Source organism: Varroa jacobsoni, unplaced genomic scaffold (genome assembly GCF_002532875.2).
Source record: "Varroa jacobsoni isolate VJ856 unplaced genomic scaffold, vjacob_1.0 scaffold_509, whole genome shotgun sequence".
NCBI lineage: Eukaryota > Metazoa > Arthropoda > Arachnida > Mesostigmata > Varroidae > Varroa > Varroa jacobsoni.
The window spans coordinates 110,671-130,383 of record NW_019213411.1 but is presented as its reverse complement, the minus strand read 5'-3'; the positions used below and the strand labels follow the sequence as shown (position 1 = coordinate 130,383).

General features: G+C 40.5%; 1 protein-coding gene and 1 long non-coding RNA gene across 2 annotated transcripts in view; one reads left to right on the top strand and one right to left on the bottom strand.

Moving 5' to 3' along the window:
• The window catches only part of LOC111261013 (uncharacterized), a 70,844-nt gene that overhangs the window by 39,811 nt on the left and 11,320 nt on the right, over positions 1–19,713 (bottom strand). The window lies entirely within an intron of this gene.
• LOC147753416 (uncharacterized) lies at positions 2,578–6,380 on the top strand. Its single transcript, XR_015311322.1, has 2 exons — positions 2,578–2,856; positions 4,263–6,380. It is a non-coding gene; the product is annotated as an uncharacterized LOC147753416 (long non-coding RNA).

Below are 19,713 nucleotides of genomic sequence, written 5' to 3'. Positions count from 1 at the left end.
AGGTTCAAACACTAACTATATCTTCCAGTTTTCGCATTGAATTTCTTCAGACCGGATACATTTGGCGTAATTTCCGGAGAACTGCTGCCACGAAAAGTAGCGGATCTATAAGATAGCGCTCAGTAGTCACCTAAGATCGGCGTAAAAGATAGAACCTGCAGATGTTGTTGGGAAATCTGCGCGTTAGATATCATTATTATCATCACAATCTCATCGACATGTATGTATAAATAGGATTTTACATAGTTGTTTAAGCATCTGCAAAAGGTGTATAGTTAAATGCAAGAATCGAAAAAATTTCGAATAAGATACGAAAACAACTTTAAACGAATGTACTTTCTCGGCACAGAAGGCTTTGTCCAAATTCAAGCACTTCAAATTGTTCAAATTAAAGGATGTAGCGCCCGTGCTATAACATGTTCGGCACGTTATAGTGATCCCTGCTTACCACTTTTATACACTTTTATTATGAGCATTACCGATTGGCGAAAAGTCTCCTTATGTTTCGAGTTTGGCAATGAAACGTAGAAGTCCAATGGAGCAGGAACGACTTCATCCGAAGTAGGCTGTCTGCATCGCCTAGATACGTCGAGCCTAGAAAATGGCGCTGCAAACTGCTAATGAAGCTGTGTATTTCTCTTTTATGAAGTTAATAAGTAACTCTCATTAACGGACACCAAACCTCACATCTAGCTATATGCGGGACCTCGGCTTAACTACTTCAGCAGTAGAATCGACGAAATTCACACGTTTCTTTTTTCTCGATCTTGAATCTTCTTACTTAATGACTGATTTTAGCTGTGACCTCCACGTACGGCAAAAGTAATAGACCTACTGTTGCACCATGGCCTGTGTATTTATACGCTTAACAGCGATTGCGCTAGGTGCATTGGCTAGACGTTAAATAAAATATAAATAAATAAAACAAATAAAACAGTAGCAGCCCTGAACTTTTCGTTTACATTGCAAAGAGCGTGTGTGATTGTCAAACCAGGATGGTATAGAGCAAAAGAATATTACACAATGTGTCTATTGGCGAACGTCGGCCACGTTAATATTGGGCCCTAGGTAAGCCGGCAGAATAAATCTGCAAATCCGATTTATGTCCTAGACAAGCACCGCTTTTTATAGGCCAGCTACAAGGCTCAAGTTTGGCTTTTCCAGATAGGCTCCGACGCTTGCAGTTAAAGTCATAGACAATATGGCCGTTAACTCGCTTGAACATGTGACTAGCGGTTTACATGTCTGCACATTATATATTGTATGTAAACTTCATTGACCAGTACTTCAGAGGGTGAATCTGATTTTAGGCTGTTGAAATCTGTTAGTTGTCGGACGGACCCGACTTTGTTCGTTGGCTGGGATTACTAAGGTTACAGAAAATTGCTTTACAGATTAGCCACAACGCGAAACTTATCTTTAGAGTGATCCATGTCAAGCTTTTACAGTTAGAACATTCAATGCGTAGATGTGAGCATTAACGTATAGATCACATCCTGTTATGACCTGAATCAACATAACCATATCCTTGTTATTGTACAGAGTCGACTAGAAAAGGGTTTTGCCAGAAATAACACGAAAGGGCGACTGAGCTCAATTGCTGGATTCTGAGAATAGAACACATCGCAACGTGTGCAGACGCGGCAAGAAAACCACATTGAATCTACATACGGCTACGATAAGAAGCTATACGAGTTAAGCATGGTGCTCCTAATGTGCAGGTTGCTACAGATCAGCGAGTGGCGAAATAGTTTACGATACTTTTACGTTCTCATCGAACGTTGAAACTGTAAAATCTCATTCGAATATCGCGGCAATCATGTCGAAACTAGGCAGAACCCATAAGCCAGCTAACGTGCCCCTATAGCACTTAATTGCGGCGTTTCCATTTGAAACATATGTACCCATATGTACGAACTCTTGCATAATGCCGCCTGTCATAAGCTCATATGCAACCGATTGCCTGGGGCCCACAGAGACATTCGTTGAATGTCGAATCAATCGTGATGATAGGGGACCAATTGCAACGCTACGAAATAGACCACCGACGTGTTCCGACCAGCGACTACAAAAAGCAGACAGATAATTCACATCGTTAACACCTAACTTGGAATACGTTAAATGGTGACATTGGCACGGATCCGTAAAGTTGGGATATGTATCTGCTGCTAATAGTAGTATTATGGCTCTCACCGAGAAGACAGGCCATATCAGCCACTATAAACGGAAGCGACAGTTAATTATAGTACAATAATATACTGCTCAACCTTGTGGTATTTGATCTGTCAAGGCAAGTTCTATCGAGGCCAACGGTTCCTATGCGACTTACTAATAAAATTGTACCGACTGTCAATGTTGATCCACTAAGCCAGCTTGTATTATAGGGCTCGTTATAATAATGACGGAGACTGTGTCTGAAGTGCCCACTCATCACATCAACGTTGTTCAATATGTGGAGTCGTTTCTGCGTAAACTGTTCACGAGAGCTATTATCTTTATTCCTATACTAACAAGCCAATCACCATCGAATCCAGGTTCTTATCATAATTTATCGCGAGTCACTATAAATCTAGCCATTTACTTGAATGCGATCATAATATTCTCTCTACATAGCACAATCGAGGAACACGGTTAAAACCTTCAAATCACTTGTTTCCAGCATGTCATCGTATTAACATAACTGCAGTGTTCATCTGCGCGATTTTGAGCGCTGAATTTATAGTGGAAAGTGTAGTGACATGGGAAATTCGGCCTCAGCTTCATACTTCGTTTCCCTTTCTGGCCATCATTTTCTCTTAGTAGACAACGAGAACAGAGTCATCGAACGGACCATTTCCTCCCTCCAGAATACTTCAGGTATTGTTACCAACTGTCAAAGACGCTAATTAGCTGATAATATTGATATCAGCATGTTGATATGGCATAAATGAAGACAATTCCTTTGGAATCGTTGGAACGACATTTCGAATGCGAAGTAACGATCAATACGAGCTATTAAAAATGCTAGTTATTTAATTCTGATATACTTGATTGACTCGTTTGAGCTCTGTCTTATTTCACCTTATTGTTTTTATTCAACCCTTATGTTCCGAGCGTATAGATTCTACTGTGAGTTCAATTGCATTTGGTTCATGTTGAACAAAGTTCTGCTGAAACGTTACGTCACAATGAAGATCCGAGTGAAGTAAAATCAGTTCTGAGCTTGGTCAAACGCAGTAATCATTTCACCATATACATAACAGAACGGAAAAACTAAGGGTTTCTTGATTGCCGAAACAAAGAACGTCTGCTCACAGGTGTAAACATTAAAAACGAAGCCGCTACGAAAGCGCACTGTCACCCACAACTTCTACATTCTAAATTCAGTGAAGCCAAACATGCTAATAAAATCTATATGTTTATCCAATGAGCGATACGCTTTTAATGTTATTTGTGAGCGTAACGTCGATATGTTTGCGTAGCTACACTTCCTGCTATAGTTAACTTGGATACCAATTTTAATTAGGACAACTCTTAGATATTAGATGGAACTATAAACTTTCGTTGAACCTTCTTGTACCTTGGAGTTAGACCTATAATAAATAGACGATTTTTCTGAGAAATATACATAAAATAGCTGCAATAAAAAAAAAATCATTTTTTGAATTTCTTGTATTTTTTTCATGTTCCCGTCATCATTAGTTAAGATAAGCTTCTTCTCTATTTAGCTCAATTCTGTTGTCATTTACAAAGAAGCTAATTGAAGGGAACTGTCTTGTCTTTGTTTTTGCCTCGGTGATGTTTTGCTGAACACAGTATCAAGAAAGAGCCGACTTTTCCGCTTAGAATTGACCCGCATAAGGTTCCTATTTACAGCTATCTACATAAACTTGACATAGCACAATTTTAAAGCACCGTAGCCGCGATCAGTTGTTTTAATTGATCATATGAATGGTTTTATTTGCGCAAGCCTTGTACTTATATCAGTCTGGCCCTATAGTCTGCCCCCCCCCCCCCCAAAATGAGCGGAAAACTTCAATATGGCTCCATTTCTGCTTTCATACCTCGACAGTAAAGCGATTTAAATATTTGGATAGTAGGGAGTTTGCTATTACTCAAAATGCATCACTATTCGACAAAAAACGCATTACTTAGGTAAAACATTATTTAGAAGATAACAAAACTGCTAAAATTCACAAACTGAACACCGCTGTACCAATTATCAAAAAACTTGGAGACAAAATTGAGTATTAATACCAAATTATTTGCACGTGTTCATCTAGGTCATCTTGCCAAACCACGGCTGACGGTCCAGAAACATTCATTCGGTATCGTGTTTAACAGTGGAGCATGCATTACGTCGACACTATTTTTACGGAAAATGTGCGTCTTCATGCCAACAAAATCGACTACGGACCTTGGGCTGAAGGCATCATTGGATGATTTTTTTTTATGGTAAACGGTATCGAAACATAAAGGTTTCTGTCTTAAAATAGATAATACGGATTTCAAGGGCATGTGGTTTCAGCGGGACGTCTTTTTATACATCACACTAAACAATGGTATTATTAAATGATACGTTCCTTAGCGATTAGGGTTGGTTGTCTACATCGTGCGTTTCAATCCCTTTGGGCTTTTGGCATATTTTTTCAAAAGCGTGTATCCACCAGCTCACGACCAGCCAAGAATCGAAGAAAGGGATTACTGAGATCTCGTCGACGTTACATCGAACGCGATTACTAATAAGAATTTCGTCAATTGGCCGTGTTGACAAAGCCGGGGAAAGCATTTACTGGATATGTTGTTCTATTCACAATTCCCAGCTGTCGACTGTCCGGCGGAATTTAGCTCGTAACTAAAAAAAAAAAATAGATATTTTTTTTTATTGACATGGCAGGGCTTAAAGCAGCCTGGATGTCTTTTCTATTTGGAACTTGAATTTCCCGCTACGTTATGGAGGGACCTTAACAATTTTCCAGATCCTTTTTCAGTATGTCCGGTTTGCGAGAGTGCTTAGGCCTACAAAAAAGCTCGTAGCTTCTTGTGTAGTAACATGTCAAACGTTTTCCTTGTGAATCCTTACCAGATCGCATCGTACAAAATGTCCATCGTTGTCCATGCCAATGTGATAACGGTTCGCGACACGTGCGAATACGTTTTGTAACGTGTACCCATTTGTGTCTCTAGTAGCTTTAGTCTATAGGTATATTTCAGTCTTTCTCGAGCTGCGTTATTGTTAGCTTTTAATTGAAAGTAGAGACGTCATTCAAGATCTAAATCGATTTCTCCAAATGGCATGGGGGCTTTATGCCAGGTTTAGTCAACGCTTTCCTTTGGGATCTGCGTTCCATTAGTACATTACGCATATCCTTAGATCGTGTTTTCAACGTCATTGTTAATTCGTGGTCAAGAGATGTAGGACCTAGCTATTTTTTTTGGCGCTGTGTGGAATCCTGAGAGCTAACGTGACGTTCGTTCAGTATTTTGTTGTGTAAGAATTCGATGAACGCGTCAAAGGAAATTCTTCGGATCATTCAGTTTCAATTCGAATGAAGGCTGCCACGTATTACCGCATTGTATCGTTGGCAACAAAGATCTGCTAAAGAGATTAGGATACAATATAAGGTCACTAAAAGTGAGATGATCACCATTAGATCTTAGCAGGGAGAGTGCCTCATATTCGTGTTTTGATTTCGATCGACTCTCTATAGTATTTGTTTTTTTTTTTTTTTTTTTTTTTTACTGTACTTTAAATACATAGCGTAACGAAAGTGGTGCTCATTTCTGCAATCGGTTAGAAAAAGGAGTATCGCTCCTTGTATTAGGCGCTTCGGAGCCACCAAGAAAGTCGAGAGATGTAATACCCTTTAAACTACATATCACTAGTAGATGAATGCGCTTATTCGCTATGCCAAATTTCCACGACTATAATTTATCTAAATATTACCAAAGCATATATAATTCTTTTTTATTTAGTACTTAAGGTCAGAGATAATGCCAATAGAATTTATTAAGAAACAACTGAACGAAACAATAGTTTATTAAAAAGTGCGATCCCGAACGTCGTGTATTGCTTAGTTTAGTAGGCAGGCACCTTTTTTTTTCAGGCATTTTACATTATATTCTAAGGTTCGTCATATAAAATATGTTAAAATATGTTCGATAGTTTAAGATTGAAATACGACAAAATAAGACATTTTCAACTTTGTTTTGTGAATGTTAACGTTTATTTTCTGACGATAGACATTTGATATTTTTGTGTTTTTTTTTTTTTAAAAAGATTTCGACTCGCTTACGTTAGTGAGTGGGGCCATATTTAATGTTGATACTTTATACATTGGCTTAACGGTGAACTATGGAAATAATAAAATTAATATACCTGATAAGGAAGTTTACGTCGAGTTTTATTTGTTTTTATTCTAACTTCAGAATAAAGTCCTTAAGTTAAAATTCTAAATATATTAGAAAACTTAGCTTATTCTATCTTTATGTCCTGTTACCTAGATTAGTAACCATCAAATCGCAGAGGTACGCTATCTTTTTCTATAGTCCTAAAAATCATTTTATCAATCTAATTTCGCAAAATGGCCGAAGCAATTTTCACTATATTGCCGGCGAAGGCCGCTTGAAGTACTCAAAGCCAATAGCAGTTTCGGCTGTTCACAGATCTCGTTTTGTAAATAAATTTTGGCAGAACCGGTAGCGGAAAAAATTTCCGGTTTAATTGATGGATAATGGTGGCCTTCTAAAATACCATGCAGATAAGTGAAAACAGTTTTAAACAAGACAGCATGTCTCCAGTTTGTTTCGAGTGGGTACTTCTATGACTGAAGTGGCATATTCTATGTAGCTGACCTTCTCACAAGGACTGTTTCATGCAACGGCCTCATTCATGTTCTAACTTCAGGAGAGGAACCAGCCATATTTTCGACACGTTAGTCTACAGAGCCTTTATTTTAGTATATCTCCCAAATCCTATGTAAAAGACTATCAAGTAGTTTGTAGTTAAAATCGAGAACAAATACATCTCAGGTATCGGTAACATTCATTTTTTTCATGCACGCGCTCAGTTAGTTTCACCTATAATCTCATTAAATCCAATTAAGCTTAAGTTTTATCATAAAGTATTCTACACAATTTATTTTTAAGCTTTGCGCGTAAAGAGCAATTACTGGACTTCAAAAAGTTTCGCTACTTTTTTTTTCTCAGGTGATCTTGTTTGTCTAGGTCGTATTAGGACTTTGTGTTTTCCTTATATATATATATATATAAACGTTTTTATTATAATTAAGTGTCTTCACCTTTAATATTTATTAGTGAATTATGATCGATTTAGTATATCTTTGGTTATCTTAGCTAAAGTTAACTTGTCGAATTTGGGTATTTATAGATCCACCTGATATCAACTGATCCGTCTCCTTTGCCACCGAGGATTAGTTAGGGCCATGCAAATATCAATCAATGATCCTTCCCATTTTGGACAAAAACATGTAGTCCAGATATTCGCCGTCGGCTTGCAGGCCGTCGGCTTGCAGGCCGTTGGCTTGCAGGCCGTTGGCTTGCAGGCCGCTGGCTTTTCGAATTGACGATCATTATGTGAACAATTAAATTCTGATTGGAATTAGTGAATTTCATTAATGTTCAATGTTGAATTATATTAGATATAAAGTGAATTAGACTTTAGTTTAATATATTTTTCAATATGTATGTGATCTAACGCTAGCGTCCCTTCAGCCTCTTTATCTAAAGACCTAAAGCAAAGTGGCCCTATGTTATACTCCCATATAAAGCATTTATGGCTTTCTTCTGTTATTTTGACAATTTGGTCTACTTAGAACAGGTGATTTATTTCTATTTAAGTGTAGCTGTCGGAATAATTATTTCAGTATTTTCTAAGAATATGTCTTGTTTTGAAGTTGTCGTCAAACCAGTGTGTCATCCAATTTTGCCAGTACCTCAATTAGTAAATTCAATTAATCAATGTTCCAACAGATAAAAATACATGTCAGTCAAAGCTTCATCTTCCTCTTGTATGAATGCTCTATGGCGGTACTTATCCTTAAAATATCTGTTATGTTGCGGCAAATCCTAAAATTTGTGACAAGTGGAGGCGGTCGAGCTTCGGCACGTCTAACCTTCTGTTTTTTTTCAGCATTTACAATCAAAGCATTTCATTTTCAAGCAGGTGTTGACGTACAATAGGGTTTTAAGGTTCTTTGCACCTGTTGAATGTTTCCTGTGTTAAGCTTTTCCGGATACTGTTATTCAGGTACATAACTATAATTAGGTTAAGGTTTAGAATTGATAGATGATTTTTTTTTCGTCAGATAAATCTATAGCATTTCCTATGATTCCGTTTTTCATTAGTGTATCCAATTGGTCGAGATCAAAACCTTAGACACTGTATATAAACCGAATATATACTTTGCTTAATGTTTTCCTCAACGATAAAGGTATCGTTTTTTCTCACTCAATATCGTGCTGTTGTCTGTTATTAGTTGGTAGCAGTCGTTTTTCTTGGAGCTGTTGGAGCTGTATGATATTTGTTTGTTTTAGACGTTGGTAGCTGTTCGACGCTCATTCCATATACGTATACATCATAGACTCTGCTTAATGTTCATTGACGCTAACCATTTTGTCGCGTTGTTCGAGGCGATTGTTGTGAGGCAACGATGAAACGGTTATTAGTGAGCCTTCGTGTTTCAAACATGAAAGCTCACTCAATATCTTCTTGTTTCCTCCTTTAAAATTCGTTATACGTATACAAAGTCACTGAGGCCACTTATGGAGCCTGAAGATATTCATCCAGCGGTCATTGATCACAGTGACACGAGGAGCCTGATTAGCAAGCCCAACCAACTCAAACAGGCTGCCAGAACCGAACGCTTTAGCAGCCGAATTAGCGACAAAAGGACGAATCTGCGTCGAGTGAAGCCATCGTTTCCATTGGAAAGGCAACACCTAGCGGAACTGCTACACAACGGCCAACGGGTTCGCTCCACCGAGGCTCTGAATTACCGCGTTCGCTTGCGAGCTTGCAAAGAAACCGGACCTTGAATACACACTAAAATTTACACATTGGAACTGAGAGGGGCCTACACCTCTGGCGCCTCCCTCTTCGGGAGCCCTAAACAGTATAGTATGGAAATCCTTCTGCAGGGAAAGATTTAGGCAACTGGCTTCTTGAGCTTACCGCCTTTCCATTCTGTGCACCTGCCGGGCAATGAAGAGGAACTAACCAGGACGCCTAGTCTGCCGCTACTCTGGTAATTGCCGGCAATTTTAATGCCTACCCCAACCGGTCGAATTTGAGCCGTCTACAACCTTTCTAGACGCACTCGCAGACATACGCTGCCGAGTACTGATTTGCAACGGACGTACGTACCCAGAGGTAGAGTAACGTTTCAAGGTAGAAATCATTCTATGTCAGTGGCCGCTAGCACTCGTGCTCACATACCGATGGCGATAGACCGCACTGCGACGATGGTCAAACGTTAAGTTCCTGGACGCCTATATAGTCAAACTCCTGGAATCCACTCAAGAAGTTCTCCATATACCTGACGTCGGGAATGCCGAAACGTATACGCAACATCTGGTTGAAATTATCCAGTTTACTGGGCAGCCTTTTCGTTTCCTTGGAAGCATAGCCGTGGTTCAACTGTACTCGCAAGCTTACCCAGAGGGCCCAGATGGCCTTCAGACTTATGGTCCACGTACAGCTTGAGTTGAACCTTTTAGGCTCCGTTTTAGGACGATTTGCCGGAAAACGTGTGTATCACAGAGGCAACAATACCTTGAAAGTACAGAGACCCGTTTGATCACCGACGCAAAACGTCAGCCATACGAGTGACTAACTCACCATGGCAGCTTGACGACTTCCCGGCTTGCTCCTCAGAAAGAATGAATCTCAACACAACGCGATATCTTTCAACATAACTTCGCACTGCAGGAATGAATATAAGGTTTTCGGAGTCGACACAAAAAAGCCATCGCTCCAACGAGCACCTCAAATTCGCCGTCATTCTGGTACTGTGCTGGACGGCTCTATTTAATAAATGTTTACATACTCGTGAGCTTCTAGCCCAATGGAGAGATGCTATCCGAAAAGTGCTTCCTAAAGAAAAGGGCAATTCAAGCGCGGCGTTATCATGGCAAAGAATAGCAAAGTGCTTTTTACAAGCTGCTCGTCGACAAACTAAGAGACTAAGATCGTGAACAGCTACTTAGAAAGCGTACGCGTCGTATCAACGGAGCCACATGAATTTTGAAAAGAATGCTTCGCAGAAACAACGTGTAGGATCTTGATGGCCGGCGCCGACAGAGCACTCCCATCTGCCATATGCGGTGTTCGTCAGCCTCAGGGCAATTTTTGATTTGGTGCCTAGATAGACGGTTATCGTCACGCTGGCCAAAGTGTATAAATGCTATAGATGTGCTCAGTCTTCTCGCGGCGATTCTAAAGGAGAACAGAACCATCATCGACGACCGAGTAGCTGAATTTCCTCCTTTTATACAGATGACTCCCCTGACTCAGACAGGCAACCTAAGCCCGCTCTTATTTTCTATCTTGTTGAAATACCTGATTAAATAAGAATGCCAAGGAAATTAGCCGGAAGGCATCTTGAATGCAGACAAATTAATGATACACGGGTCAAACAGGTTTCAAGTTCAGCAAGCTTTAGCCTGGCTCCATCTTGAGAATGACCGGCTTGGGACTGACCGTTAACCTGACCAAGACGGAGGCGATGAAGTTTAGAAGGGGAAGTAGTACAGCGGCCGTTGGCACTTTGTATTTCACTATGTCACTTCTTGTTTATGCAAACTAGTTTCCGTACAGAGGGTCGGTTTTTTCCACGATCCGCAGAAATCGCATTGCGCGCGTCCCCGACTAGTGCGCGAAAGCAGTGTAGGCCGCATGGACGGTTAAATCGCCTTACCACTTTTCCGTCAACCGCTTTCCGTTTTTTCAATCTCAAAATAGCGTATCATTTGGGAAGAAGTGGAGAACCTCGGGCAATTAAATCGTATCAACCATCTTGTTCTTCGAAGACAGCCCTGGGATTACACATGGTCCGTGCTATTAAAGAGGCATTCACAAAACTGTCCAAAGAGGAAATTCTAAAGCGAACTTATTAGAGGTAGATGTGTATCGAATAAACATGACCGTCAGAAGAAACATTTTTAGCGAACACATTTTGTTAATTGAAACAATTTTTTTTGTTTCCAAAAAATCGTTTACAGCAAAATTTCAATTCAAGGTAGACCACTTTGTAATATTACAACACGTACTTAAATTTTGCCTACACATAATACAAGGATTGCCGATTGAAGTTTAGTCTACGTAACGTGCACATTCGTCGACTCCAAAGAGGCGATGTTTCTTTGTAACGTTTAGGTTATGAGCTCACTGGCTTAACTTCATTTTCTATACGCTTATCATGCGTTGCTGTTTTGTTTGGTGCTGTTGCATTTTGGTCACGGGAACGAAGGCGTTATGGGTTTTAACATCAGCTAGCGTCCGCATACGTCCACCTGACTGTCAGCGTCTGTGCAGAGCGAACGGAAAAACTCCTCTACCGCATCTGCACATATATCATGAGCAGGCATAGTTGTTTATAGCAGGGATCACTAAACTGCAGCGGTGTAGCGAAGGACGGCCTGCTGGGTTTCACTAGTTAACTCGTCTCAATATCGTCGAGTCGCGGCGCGCTATGTGCTGTGGTGTGAGGATAATGTGGTCTAGTAAAAAAAAAAATAGGAGGCAAGTACACGCCCACAACAAAAATGCGTTCACGTACGATACCTCTCGGCAGAGGCTGGTTACCGCATTAAAAAGCGTTGTCCTGTAGTCCTGTACACTGCAGCCTACTCACTCGCTCGTCACACACAAATGACGACTGCGACTACTCGAAGATTGAGCGCAAAGTGAACGCGTTTCTCAGTAAGTTCCCGCTCGCGTTTTTCCGCCGTCTTGAGTTTGAGTGACATAGGCTTGGATGACCCTTTTGCACGAACTGTTTCATTCTGCTGTTTGTACCACTTTACCTTCGTAAGGTTACGACTATGAAATAGGGACTTGGAATGAAAAAAAGTCGGACTAATTTAAAAACAGGTTAGGTAAAACAAAAAAATGAAAAACTTGTTCAACGAGAAGAACACGGCTTGGTTGGCCCATCAAATCGGTTAACGTCGTTTTTAATTAGAGTAACGCATGTGATGTTCGAAAATTCTTTGCGAGCTTAAATTACTTTGAGAATTCACACAGTCATCTATGCGACTGCCCCTTGTATTTATATTTTTCTTAGTCATGCATACTTATAGTATACTAGAAGGAACTCCCGGCAGCATTCAGTCTCACAATTATATCACCAAAATACAGACTATAAGCTTGCGAAGTTATTTGATTATTTACAAATATAATGGGAGAGTCGATATTGTTGCCAGGAAAAATGAACAGGGAAGCCGGACTTTCGAAGAAGATGGTAACAAAACCGGCAAGGTTCCCTTGTAGTAACAATGATACGTTACTCCGTTCCGTTACGCCTTTGTTTGTATGCTGATAGTTCACTTGCTTCTCCAATCATCCCTCTATGGACAAATGTATTCTGGTTGTGCAGTAGCTGACTACTATGCAGGGCACACTATAGCGGACGCGTCTTTTCTGTGGCGATGTCGCACAGATGTCGACATCATTCCTGCCATGCATCGTATCCTCATTTTTTCCACCAGAGCAGACCACTTGAACAAGAGATAATCTTAAATCGACATTTCTAATAACCACTGCTAAGAGGGGCAAGCGATCAGGAAGCTCAGGCAAGTTGAAATAAGCCGGCAAACAAAGGCTGTTGCGAGAGTGCCTGGCGGTTATAAGTCGTCGTAGCAACAGGAAGAGAGGAATGAGCACGTTTTGGCAGCCCAGCAGTTTTATCGCTTGAACCAAGGAGAACCGTCAATTGACCAACAAAACGCTAACTTCGGATCATCAGATATTCTGCACACACGCACACCTATATTATCTTGGCAGTGAATGTGCAAACGAGTGAGGGAAAATGCTGTATGCTTAGAACACAGTCCATAACACTGCAGTAGTGCTTGCAAGACCCAACAGCTTACTATGGGTAATCTCGTACGTAGTATAAACACGTTGCATACTTGCAGCGTTACAGCGTGTGTGGGAGGTATGAGCGTTTCAAGGGAGTGACGAAGCTGGCACCAGACCCAGAACAGAGTCGAGATGCCTCCGTTGGCTACAGCCTATATTCAATTCGTTGCAGAAGCTACAAATTCGGGTCGAGCTGCATGAGTTCCGCGTAGTGGCGAGGGCCAAATCACCAACTCGCATGCGTGTATGGGTGTGCATAAGCGTGTTTTATCGGAAACGAGACGGGGGAGCGGATGCAAAGGTAGGATACGAGGCTGGGCAAGGCGGATGTCGTGGCTACATAGAAAGCGCGGAAGACGAGCTAAGATATAATTAGCGGCCGCAGAACAGGCCAACTAGCCTATGTAGGCAGGAGCGGGTGATGGCGCACAAAAATGCTACACGTTAAAATTACATCTGGCAGCGTTTCAACATTGTGTTGAACAATAACGACGAGGACAAATCGCATGAGAATGTTATTCTGAAATGAAAGATTCCTCAGCGAAACAGCTATGTTGCCTAGTTGTTTTCTGTCAGACCCATTATGATTAAGATAAGGGGTTGGTAAAAGGCAGTACGGCTTTGCTGACGTTTCAACCAGCAGCGGCAGCAACCAGAACAACGGCACCTCCTCCCTTGCTCCCACCTCCAACCCCCGTAGAAATTTCGGCAGACAGACAGACAGACAGACAGACAGCGGATACATGTGTGTTGCATCAACTAAGAATCTTGATACGTCGAAATGCATAAATGAATATATGCTATCGGGTCATTTGTCGGTGGGCCGATCAATTTTTCGGAAAGAAATATCTCACGCAAATAAACAACAACTCAAATTGACTTACTCGCCTTCCAGCCTTATCCCTAAGTGTGATGGAGGAAGAACCTTCGTTTCCACAGGGAACGCGTCTAGATACGCGCGGGTTAACTTGAACTGCTAAGGCGAAGGTTTCTCGTTTAAAGATAGATACTGCATATTCATAATCTGGACTAAACACCATAAATCTACATGTATGACCAAATTATATATAAAGAAAATTACCTGAGACCGGGCTGTATGGAAGCAATTGCTTAAGATTTGCATTTCGATCGCAGACTATAATTTCGGTGTAATTTTTTCAAGGGATCGAATCACTATAGTCTCATCTTCTTTTCCCACTCGGCCATTACGCATAGCTTGAATCATATACGGTGTATCGAAATAGACGATGTGTGGGTTTGTGCGTATCGTATGGCTTGTGCGGTTCGCTATGGGCTAAAGTTTTGTGGCGGCGCTGTTATCGACCATCGTGACGTATTGATCTCACCCATGACGATTTGTTAAAACGATTGGCGGATTAATCTTCCATTCACGTTTTCCTAACCCAAACAATGATAGCTTGCTTTCACTGTCTTTGCCATAAAAAATAAAGAATCGAAGTAGACACACCTGTTTGTGCCTACTTCCAGTCGCAATCACACTGGTCAAGAGAAAAGAGGCGTTTGTTATTAGCGTTCACTAAATCACATTATTAGTTGTGACTTGAGCTATAATTGAATTGTTGTCTAAAATTGGTCTATCAGTTTGGCTTATAGCACTAGAATGAGAAAAAATATAATAACCTGGATCAACATTGATGATGATTTCCGCTCATTTGTAGTGTTACTGTTATTGCTAGTCGATGCGGTCTACTTTCATAAAAGGTAAATAAGCCTTTCGATGAATGAAGATAACCCTCAAGTGGAGATTCTAGCACGGTGGCGCTGCAAATGTAGCCGAAGTAAAATTTGCCCTCTACAAACTTAATGTTACTAAAGCTTTGACGAGCTAATATAAAGGCTACGTGATCTCAGCCTGCTTCACGAAGTATATTCGAATGAAAACTAGCAATGTACAATTAGCGATCAAGCACAATATAAATAGCCAGTGTCTGCATTAGTTAGTATCAACGTTATACCTACTTCGATGGAATCTATTTTTAACAGCTTGTCAACACCTCAGAATAAAGCGAACCTTCTAAAAGAAAAGCAATATAAACAGCTAAATAAGGGCGGTCCTTTTCCATTTTCGCACCCTGACTGTGCAGCAGCGTTGCATGCTGCTATCTACGTCCGTACAATCAGAAAAAAGCTCCTCAGAGAAAAATGATTGCAGTACTACAAATTGTTACCTTCATCGTGGCTTTTTAAGGTCAGATTTCGCTGTGGTATCATTGATACGCAGCATTTTTGGCCAACGAAAAAACCTACAATTGCATCTATTTTGTATGGTACCCCGTGTACGCTTGCATTTCTCCGCTCTTTTCCTCATTTGCCCTTTGTGTCGGACGCAGAGGCAAAGGCAAGCAAAAGAACAAGAAAATATATAAAGCTATGTCTGCTACACAGAATTACAACGGACTTAATTTTATGACATGGGCAACTCGGATAGGGGTACATCCTCCGAAAGGTAGATTATCAGCTCGTCTCTAAGGGAAAGGTGGCCATTTATCTCAGTGCGGAACATACGTCTCGTCCTCGAAGGACTAAGGCTGACGGTCGATGGCCTGCATCATGCCGCTGCTAATGATTAGATCAGCGTTTTTTCATGCATGAACAGCGCGTACTCGTCTGTACTCTCTACAGAAGTACTATACTTCAAGGCGCGACATTGCAGATACTCTTACCGCTCACATCCGACCCCGAGATATACCTTTCCGTTAGCCACCGCTCATTCATATCTTCGTTAAAGGTCTTTCATTTTTCTGTTGGTGTTCTGGGCAGACACACTCGACAGTCATCTTTTACTTTCCACCTTCACGATTTGCTAGGGATTGATTGTAGTATAGTGGTATGGTATAAGAGTAGGACAATCGATAAGGTAATAATACCTGTTTTTCTTCAAATATAATTATATTCAGTAACTGTAACTTAGTACACAGCTAAGTCATTTGTAATACCCCAGAATCATTGTGAGCATACACATAACTAATGCATCGAACTTGGATTTCCTGTTCTATTCCGTAATGTGATTTTATAATGTGGTTTGTGTTTAGTCGCGGCGAAGATGCTGCACAGCGAAACTAAAAACAGCTCTTTTTTTTATTTGCGAAGAAGCAGCACTTTATTCCCTCGATTTTTCATATGTAATTGAGCATTGTATTGGATATAAAATTCTGCTAATTGTTGCTCTGCTCCTCATTCTATGGCTGATAATCTGTCAGGGCATTGAACTTAACGATAGCATGCATATTAGCTAAGGGTGATATCGTGCATCACACTCCGATTTTTCTTCACTAAAAATACTACCGTCGATTTACGTATGCGCACGTGATCACATCGTGACGGTTACACGCTCTGACAAAGCGAACCCAGCAACCACCTTATAATACTAAGTTAAATTTTTTTTCGCTAACTGTTTGACTGCTGGTTGCAACTTCAGGCGGGTAAGAGTTTGCCTCAAAGTTGAAGATATTGTTGTTTTTTTTTTGAAAATTTCTAAAATAATGTGTAACATTGGTTATCACCAAGTTCATTTTTGCTCCTGTTTGTAGTTCCATTGCGATTAAAGAAAGATAGCAACGTACGAAGACTAAACTATATCGACGTTATGTCAAAAGCATATCAAATACGCTAGTAAACCGCACAAAAAAAAAAGCATTCCTTTAACATAAATGAAAACAACGAACGTTGATAAAGTGTTCCAAAGGACATGCACAATCCTGGCAACAAGCGCACTCGTACAGGTCAGCTGAAGTAGTAGTTTTTACTTAAAAGAAGTTGTAACCAGTATAGTGCGATCGTGTAGCGTCGATGTGCGTCCCCCTGTGTAAGTTGGCTCACAATACCAACATGGCACTATATGTACTCGAAAAGGAGCCTTGTAGAGCTCGAGATAAATTTAATAGACTAAGTAAGATTGCACAGAGATTTTCAGCCTGTATTGACTTTTGAATTACAGAAAAATCCAGAGGAAACTTTAAAGGCTGTTGCGTGTTTGGTTTAATATCGGTAGATGGGGGGCATTCTCTCAAGATGAATTTGCTCTGGTCACTGACGGAAAGTACTTGCTTTAATGAGGATTGTCAATTGATTGGGACATTCTCTCTGTACTGCTCACCTCGTCCAGTGCCCGCAGCTTTATAAATCAATGCAGCATAAAATCTTGGGAATGACGTATCCGCGTCATATAACTGGACACGGTTACTGTAACGCAAAATGATTACTGATTAAACGTAATGGTAAAAGAAGTTATTGATAATCATTGAATTTCCTTTCAGTGTCGTTCTTTCAATATTGAAAAGTAAATGTGTCCCTGTATTTAATCATCAATGGCACTGATAGAATACTATTTGGTTGTGGTGTTGTATTCAGTCATCAAACAGTAGCTGGCGTTCTTCGCTGAATAGCTCCGACCTTGGTAACTCAGTAGATGATGATGATGATGAAATCTATGTAAATCGTATATGGATATGTGATTTCTTTTTTTTGTACTCTTATTGCAGAAGGCCTCCTTCTGAAATTGACCAGGTCGAACCGCACGACAGGTATAGGTTGTGAGGCGACAGCGAACAAGTGCCTCGTGAGTGAGAAATCTATTTAAACTAACCGGACAACTGTACTTAGATAGATAGAATCGAAATTTTGATGTTTTTCCTCGCAGATTTTAGCCTCAATATAGCACTTCGCGGTTATTCGTTACTCATTGTCTTATCGCCAAAATCTGGTACCAGTTCATTCGTAGGTTCTGAGAAATGAAGTCAACTTTCAATGACCAATGGGACGGAAGATTACGCCAACGCTTTCTATTCACTTCCTTATGAGCTCATGGCTACTTAGTCAGGGAGACTTACTTCTTGATAGAGAAAATACAGAACGTTCACGCTGGCGGGAAACTCTTTGTTTTTTGAAGCGGAAAGCTTGTGCGCACGGATCCGTTAATTTACTACCGTTCTTGTTTGTTCCTCTTTTGTTTCGCATTTTCTGCTACCTAACTGGGATATCGTGGAAAAGCTTTTTTCCCTGCTTTACAAAATCACCATTTTGTTCGCATTACAGAGTTTTATTCCAGGTTAGACCCTCAAAGTACGTCGAGTGGCAAAAGGCAACATTTCCCGCATCATACGACAAGTCTTCATCGATGAGTATGGCCTTTATAGAAAGGTTCGCTAATTTCTATCCCGGCCGTTAGGCTTTAACTTAGATTGCCCTAGATCATCTCTGATGGATTGATAAATAGATCTATATCGCTTAGTTATAGAACGTTCGCCATACGCTTCGTGAATTGCTTTTTGGGCATTAGCTATTGGATGCTATTACGAATTCGGTCCTTCCGTTTAGGGAGTTTAAAGTTAGAGACCCTGATCAAAACAATGATAGTTCGTTCTTCTAGAGTAAAGAAAGAGTCCTGGTCCTATTAAAGGAAAGCGACTAGGCAGTAGAGAAAGCCACTATTGAATATTTTACAAGCATGTAAGTTAGGTTAACTAAGCAGAATTAGAGCCGGATGTCAGATTATCCCCTTTAAGAAAGATCATCTGAAAACGAACAAATAATAAAAAGTAAAACTAAGCTTCTAGAAAATTGCGACCGGCTGCTAGGCATCTGTGTCTGTGACAGACATGAAACAACGCGTACGAGCATAACAGCACCCTGCGTTTAATTTTCGCCTGGACGTGCACTTACATTTGAAAACCATACAACATATATGCAGGCATACGGAGAAACTCGAATCGAGTTTAAGAGTGGTAATGGGCAAGTCGCAAACTAAATGTCTGTCTCTGTAACTTAGAGTATTAGTTACAAGCCTAATTATCAGTTTCGGTTTCATTTTTTACTTAAGCACGATGCATTCGTTCAATATAGATCCTGCAGGGTAGGTATCAATCGCAAGTTCTGAAACTAGGCTGTGTAAAGCATACCGTCTTGATTTATTTTTCCGATCGCTTGGAAAGCCACACGATCGAAAGGGGTGCCAAATCCAACTGAAGATCACCTGTACAACCCAAGAATCAAAATGAGCTGTCGTGCAGAACATGCATTCGAGGACGTACCGTTTCGTGATTGGCTTAGTGAGACGGAAAAGATTATGTAACCGTGAAAATTTCCTCTCCAATCAAATAACCTCAAATAACCATTCACTTATTAATCAATCATCTATTCATCGATCCATCTCCCGAGACCACATACTATCTCTAACTCTAATCAGCTCTTGTTCAATGGCAGCTTTTCCCTCCCGCTACCCCACAAGCCAACATTGTACGCGGCATACATGTAAGTATAAATGATTGGCGCGTTAATTTCATTGGGACGAATAGTAATAATAGCAGGAGGCATGGGACATACTCGGCCGGTTGTCACCTAGTGGTAATAAATGCCATATCGTGTCTCAATAATATATACATATTTCTATATTTCTGATGTGTAAGATGAATGTATTATAGGGGAATAGGTGCAGATAACCTTATTAAATTGCTCCCTCGTAGTTTTCGCTTTCTCGACTAAACGAAATGAACCCTTTTGGGCTTCGCCTTTAACTTTGCGACAAATATTTGTAGCAGCAAGCGCTAGTTGTCGTGAACTTTCTCCCAGATACGAAAACAAATAACAAATCCACACGTACACAGACAACTGTT